Here is a 7408-nt window from a genome sequence, read left to right on the forward strand (position 1 = left end):
CCAGGGTCCTGGGATCAAGTCCCTCATCAGGCTCCTTGCAGCAAGCCTGCTTCTCCCTCTGCCTGTGTCTCTGCCTCTCACGAATAAATAAATAAAATATTTAAAAAATAGGCACATAACTATAGTTATGAGACTATAGAGATAGTCTCTCTGTGACTATCATAAATAAATTAAAAAAAAATGAACAGAGCATCATTAATCCATTGGAAAATACCAAACAGTTAAAAATAAATGCAATTTGAGATCCAGATGGGCAAAAAAAAAAAAAAAAAAAAAAAACCCTAACATAAATTTAAAAAATATTTAAAGAAATAATGGAAGAAAACTTGCCTATTTGACGAATAGCATAGACCTATAGATTCAACCGCCAAGCACACAAACAAAAAAAAATAAGACTATGAAAGACATAGTGGATGAGAGTAGACATCCCTGCCGTGTTCCTATCCTTAGGGGAAAAGCTCTCAGTTTTTCCCCATTGAGAATGATATTTGCTGTCAGCTTTTCACATATGGCTTTTATGATACTGAGGTATGTTCCCTCTATCCTTACACTTTGAAGAGTTTTAATCAAAATGCTGTACTTTGTCAATACTTTTTCTGCATCTATTGAGAGGATCATATGGTTCTTGTCCTTTCTTTTATTAATGTAAAGTATCACCTTGATTTGCAGATGTTGAATCACCCTTGCAGCCCAAGAATAAATCCAACTTGGTCGTGGTGAATAATCCTTTTAATGTACCATTGACCCTATTGGCCAGTATCTTGGTGAGAACTTTTGCATCCATGTTCATAAGGGATATTGGTCTGTAATTATCATTTTGGTGGGGTCTTTACATGGTTCTGGGGTCAAGGTTGATGCTGGCCTTATATAGAGAGTTTGGAAGTTTTCCTTCCATTTCTATTTTTAAAAACAGCTTCAGAAGAATAGGTATTAATTATTCTCTAAATGTTTGGTAGTATTCTCCTGGGAAGTCATCTGGCCGTGGACTCTTGCTTGCTCAGAGATTTTTGATTACTTCTTTAATTTCCTTGCTGGTTATGGGTCTGTTAAGGTTTTCTATTTCTTCCTGTTTCAGTCTTGGTAGTCTAGGAATGCATCTATTTTTCCAGATAGCCTAATTTAGGACTAATATCCAAAATCTATAAAGAATTTATCAAATTCAACACCCAAAGAACAAATAATCCAATAAAAAATTAGCAGAAGACCTGAACAGACATTTCTTCAAGTAAGACACATAAATGGTCAACAGACACATGAAAAAATGTTCAATATCACTTGGCATCAGGGAAATACAAATCAAAACCACAATGAGATACCACCTCACACCAGTCAGAATAGCTAAAATTAACAAGTCAGGAAACACAGATGATGGTAAAGATGAAGAGAAAGAGGAATCCTCTTATACTGTTGGTGAGAAGGCAAACTGGTGCAGTCAGTCACTCTAGAAAACATTATGAAGGTCCCACAAAAAGTAAAAAATACAGCTACTCTAACCCGGGATCGAGTCCCACGACGGGCTCTCTGAATGGAGCCTGCTTCTCCCTCTGTGTGTGTGTGTGTGTGTGTCATGAATAAATTAATAAAAACTTAAAAAAAAATAAAAAAATAGACCTACTCTATGACCCAGCAATTGCACTAAGTATTTACCCCAAAGATACAGATGTAGTGAAAGGACAATGACACTTGCACTCTAATGTTACAGTAGCAATGTTCACAATGGCCAAACTATGGAAAGACCTCAGATTTCCATCAGCAGATGAGTGGATGAAGAAGATTATATGTATATGTGTGTGTGTGTGTGTGTGTGTATATGTATAAATCTGAGTAGTATTCATACATATATGAATATATGGATATTTCTCAGCCATCCAAAAAATAAAACCTTGCCACTTTCAATGACACAGATGGAAACTACAGGGTACTATGCTAAGTGAAATAAGTCAATCAGAGAAAAACAATTATCATATGATCTCAATCATCTGTGGAATTTAAGAAACCAAACAGAGGATCATAGGGGAAGAGAGGAAAAAATAAAACAAGATGAAATCAGAGCGGGAAATTAAACCATAAGAGACTCTTAATTATAGGAAATAAACTGAGGGTTGCTAGGAGGGTAGGGGGTAAGGGATGGGGTAATTGGGTGATGGGCATAAAGGAGGGCATGTGTTGTGAGGAGCACTGGGTATAAGACTGATGAATCACTGACTTCTATCTCTGAAAGTAATAAAACATGTTAATTAATTGAATTTAAATAAAAAATAAAAAGAAAACTACTAAAGAACAATACTAAAGAACTATTGTACTAAAGAACAATAATAAACATGAAAATCTATAAAGCAAACTGAGGTGAGTAAAAATACACGTTACTTTTAGACCAAAAGATGATAAGAATTATCACCTTCACATAAGAGATTATGCAGGCCAGAAAACAATGTGGCAACATCTTTAGAGCCAAAAGACAAAAACTGCCAACTTAAGAGTCTATACCCAATGAAAATATATTTTAAAAATAAAGTTAAGATAAAGACATTTTTAGACAAAATGAAAGTAAGAGAGTTTATCACCATCATATATACTGCAGTATTGTTAAAGCATATCCTCAGGCAGAAAGAAAACCACTCAAGAAATAGGACGTTATTATGAAACAGAACATCATACTCGTTACGGATGTGGTTAAATACAAAAGTCTTGCTTCTCACTTTTGAAATCCTTAAAAAAATAACTGAAAATGTAATGCAAAAATATAATCAATGTATCTTAGGGTTTCAAATATATATATAAAAATGAAATGACAACAATAGCTCAAGGGACAGTAGGGAAATGACAATATGCTTTTGTAGGTTTTTATAATATATGTAAAATTGTGTAATGTTATTTGAAGACAAACTGTGATTGGTTAAAGAAGTATATTGTAAATCCTAGAGCAACCATTGTAAAAAGTACAACAAAATGAAACGATTATACCTAACAAGCCAAAGGGAGAAAAAATGAAATATGCTCAACCTACAAAATAGAGAAAAAAAGGAAAAAAAATACACTTGGTAAGCACAGAAAATAAATAGCATGATGATAAAGTGAACAAACACATTCAGATGAATAAGTACATTAAATATAAATGGTCTAAGTATTCTGATAAAATTTAGAGATTGTCAGATTATATACATATATAAAAAATCCCTTAACTAATTTGCTGTTTTCAAGAAACGAACTTTCCATCTACAGACACAAATAGGTTAAAAGTAAAAGAATGAACAATAATGAAACAAATGACTCCATTATGTAGTCATCCCTTTACTTGCCTGCTGACACACAGTAAGGGAGAACCCGAGGTCACCACATTGTAATCCACTGTCTTTCTAAGATGTAACTGATAAAGGACTTACATCTGTTAAGGAAAACACTATTAGGAATCCAACATGAGAAGGCTGCTAACACCATAAAAAGCACATTCTGTTCTTTTCCCCACTGGTTCACCGGAAGAACAAGCAGGTAGCATTTCTTGGCTTTGACTTCAAAAAAAATCAAATTGCATTCCATGGTCAACATGTTACATCTTGGAAACCAGGACAAAATCTAGGATAGCCTAAGTGTATATAGATGCAGGAAGCATAGGTGGGTTCTGGAACCTGGTGATTTCTATGATCATGAATAAAGTTTCCATGGGCATTTGTGTATAGGGTTTTATGTCAAAATATTTTTTTCATTTCATTTGGATAAACAGCCATGAGTGGGAACACTGGGTCATATGTTATGTATATTTCTGACTTCACAAGAGAATGCCAAACTGTGTTCTAAAGTGACTATACCATCTTTTATTCTTTCCAGACATTTCAGTCACTGCACATACTTCACTTTTTTTATTGTAATTTTTTTAAAAGATTTTATTTATTTGTACATGAGAGACACAGAGCGAGAGAGAGAAGCAGGCTCCAGGCAGGGACCCCAACGTGGGACTCAAACCGAGGTCCCCAGGATCAGGCCCTGGGCTGAAGGTGGCGCTAAACCGCTGAGTCACTGGCTGCCCATGTTATTGTAATTTTTAAAGCAGTTCTAATGTAATACCCATAGTGATATTTTATTGTACTTATTTTACATTTCCCTAATGGGTAATGATATTGAACATCTTTTTATGTAATTATTGGACATCTCTATATGTTTTGTGTGTGTGCAGTCTTTTCAAACTTTGTTATTTTCTTTTATGTATTGGTTTGTTTTCATATAATTGAGTTTTGACTGATTTTTATGTACTGGATACAAGTCCTTTTTAAATATATGTTTTGTAAACAAATCCTTAGTCTGCAGTATTTCTTTTCATTTCTTACTAGTGACTTTCAAAGAGTAGGTTTTTTAATCCAATGCCATAAAATTTAGAATTTTTCTCTTAAGGGAAAATCCTTGCTTAACGGTGAGGCCTGTTGCGATAAAACCCCAAGGGGGGAAAAAACTAGGTGGTAATCTCCTTGACACTACTTTTGGCAATTAATTTTTGGATCTGATTCCAAAGCAAAGGCAACTAACTCAAAAAAAAAAAAAAAAAAAAACAAGTGGAACTACATCAGATTAAAAGGTTTCTCTACAGCAAAGGCAACCATCAACCAAATGAAAGGCAACCTACTTCATGGGAGAAAATATTTGTAAATTATATATCTGATAAGAGGTCAATACTCAAAATTTATAAAGATCTTATGCAAATCAATATTAAAAAAAAAAAAAAAAAAACTCCAAATAGGGGCAGCCTGGGTGGCTCAGCGGTTTGGTGCCGCCTTCTGCCCAGGGCACGATCCTGGAGACCCAGGGTCGAGTCCCACCTCAGGTTCCCTGCACGGAGCCTGCTTCTCCCTCTGCCTATGTCTCTGCCTCTCTCTCTCTCTCTCTGTGTCTCTCTGTCTCTCTTTCTCTCTGTGTCTCTCATTAATGAATAAATAAAATCTTAAACAACTCCAAATAATCCAATTTTAAAAAGTGGGAAGAGGGTCTAAATAGACATTTTTTCCAAAGAACACATACAGATGACCAACAGGCACATGAGAAGATGCTTCACATCACTAATTATCAGGAAATGCAGATTAAAAACCACAATGAGATACTATCTTACACCTGTTAGGGTGGCTATTATCAAAAAGACAAGAAGTGGAGAGTGTTGGCAAGGATGTGGGGAAAAGGAAATCCTTGTGTATTGTTGAGGGAAATGTAAATTGGTGTGACCACTGAGGAAAACAGTGTGAAGGTAAAAAAACAAAACAAAAAAAACACCTAAAAATAGAACTACCATACAATCCAACAATTCAACTTCTTCGTGGTCATCCAAAAAGCAAAAACAAAATCAACAATTTTAAAAGGTATATGCATCTTTATGTTTATTGCAGCAAGATTTACAATAGCTAGCATATGGAAACAACTTAAGTGTCCATGAAAGATGAATGGATAAAGAAGATGTGAGATAAACACACACACACACACACACACACACACACACACAAATACTACTAAGCCAAAAAAGGAATCTTGCCATTTGCAACAACACTGATAAACCTCGAGGGTATGAGTATGATGCCATGTGAAATAAGTCACATTGAGGAACACATATGCCATATCATTTCACTTACATGTGTCTAAAAAAACAAAACAATACAAATGAGCAAACAAAAGAAAACAAAACTCATAGATGCAGAGAACACACTGGTAGTTGCCAGAGCAGAGGGGACTTGGAAGGGGGAGATACGGTAAATAGGATCAAGGGGCAGACTTTCAGATATAAAGTCAGTAAGTCATGAGCATACAATGTGTAGCATTGTGAATACAGTCAGCAGTATTGTATTGCACATTTGGAAGTTGCCAAGGGAATAAATGTCAAAAGTTTTCATCACAAGGCAAAGCAAACAAAACAAAACAAAACATTTTAATTGCATATGGTGACGGATGGTAACTAGACCTACTGTGGTGATTCTTACACAGTGCACACAAATTTGAATGATTATGTTGTAAGCCTGAAACTGAAATAATGCTGTATATTAATTGTGACTCAATAAAAAATAAAAAAATACAACAATCTTCTTCCCTGAAAGGAAGAAAACAGACCAACAACCAAGTCAAAAGAAAAATAAAAACCTTAGAGAAAAAGTTGAAGCTTGTACAAGAAACAAGGTCTAAACCCTAATCTGCATAGATTCATGTGTGTGTGTTTCTATGTGTATGTCCCAGAAATTAAGGATAAAAAGTTCAATGACAGAGAAAAATTGTCAAAGGACATGCCAGAAAATTCACAAATATGTACTAACATCTCTTTTTTTTTTTTTTAAATTACATCGGCAAATTTATTTATTATTTTTTTTTAATTTTTTTTTAAAATTTATTTATGATAGGCACACAGTGAGAGAGAGAGAGGCAGAGACACAGGCAGAGGGAGAAGCAGGCTCCATGCACCGGGAGCCCGACGTGGGATTCGATCCCGGGTCTCCAGGATCGCGCCCTGGGCCAAAGGCAGGCGCCAAACTGCTGCGCCACCCAGGGATCCCTGTACTAACATCTCTTGAATGTATAAATATATGCTCAATTTCAGTCATAACAAAAGAAATATACATTGAAACTATAGTGAGATTTCATTTTTACCTCTTAAATGGGGAAAAATTAAAAATTTGACAAGTTTTCACAGGTAATACCTTTCACACTTTGATCCAGAAATCCCACTCTGAGAATCTACCATATAGCTACAACTACACATGTACAAAGAATATATGTTCAAGGCAACACTTCAGACTACTCTTCAGAATAGCAAAAGAGTGAAAGTATCCATAAGCCCATCAAAGAGATTGCTAATCCATGATACATCACACAATAAAATTCTAGGCAGTTATAAAAAGAGATTAATGAGGAACGTCTCCATGCACAAACATGGAAATATCCTCTACACCTACTAGGTAAAAAATAAAGCAAGATTCAAAGCCATAGTTGCCATTGAAAAGGTGAAAAATAAAAATACATCCTACAAAAACCCTTAAAGAATAAAGATAAAATTTAAAGAGACCTAGCCAAGTAATAGAAGGCAGACAGATTTCATTGAAATAGAGTCATACCATTCAACTGTATTTTTATTTTTTTATTTTATTTAATTTTATTTTTAAAAATATTTTTATTTATTTATTTATGAGAGACACAGAGAGAGAGGCAGAAACACAGGCAGAGCGAGAAGCAGGCTCCATGCAGGGAGCCCGATGTGGGATTCGATCCCAGGACTCCAGGATCACGCCCTGGGCCGAAGGCAGGTGCTAAACTGCTGAGCCCTCAACTGTATTTTTAAATGTTAAAACAATTCTTCAAATTGAAAAGAAATGAAAACTGATGACAGATGGAATCTTCTAGAAGGAATGAGGAGCACCAAAAATGAAAACTAAACAACAAAGAAAAATCC

The sequence above is a fragment of the Canis lupus genome, chromosome 15 (assembly GCF_048164855.1).
Source record: "Canis lupus baileyi chromosome 15, mCanLup2.hap1, whole genome shotgun sequence".
Lineage (NCBI taxonomy): Eukaryota > Metazoa > Chordata > Mammalia > Carnivora > Canidae > Canis > Canis lupus.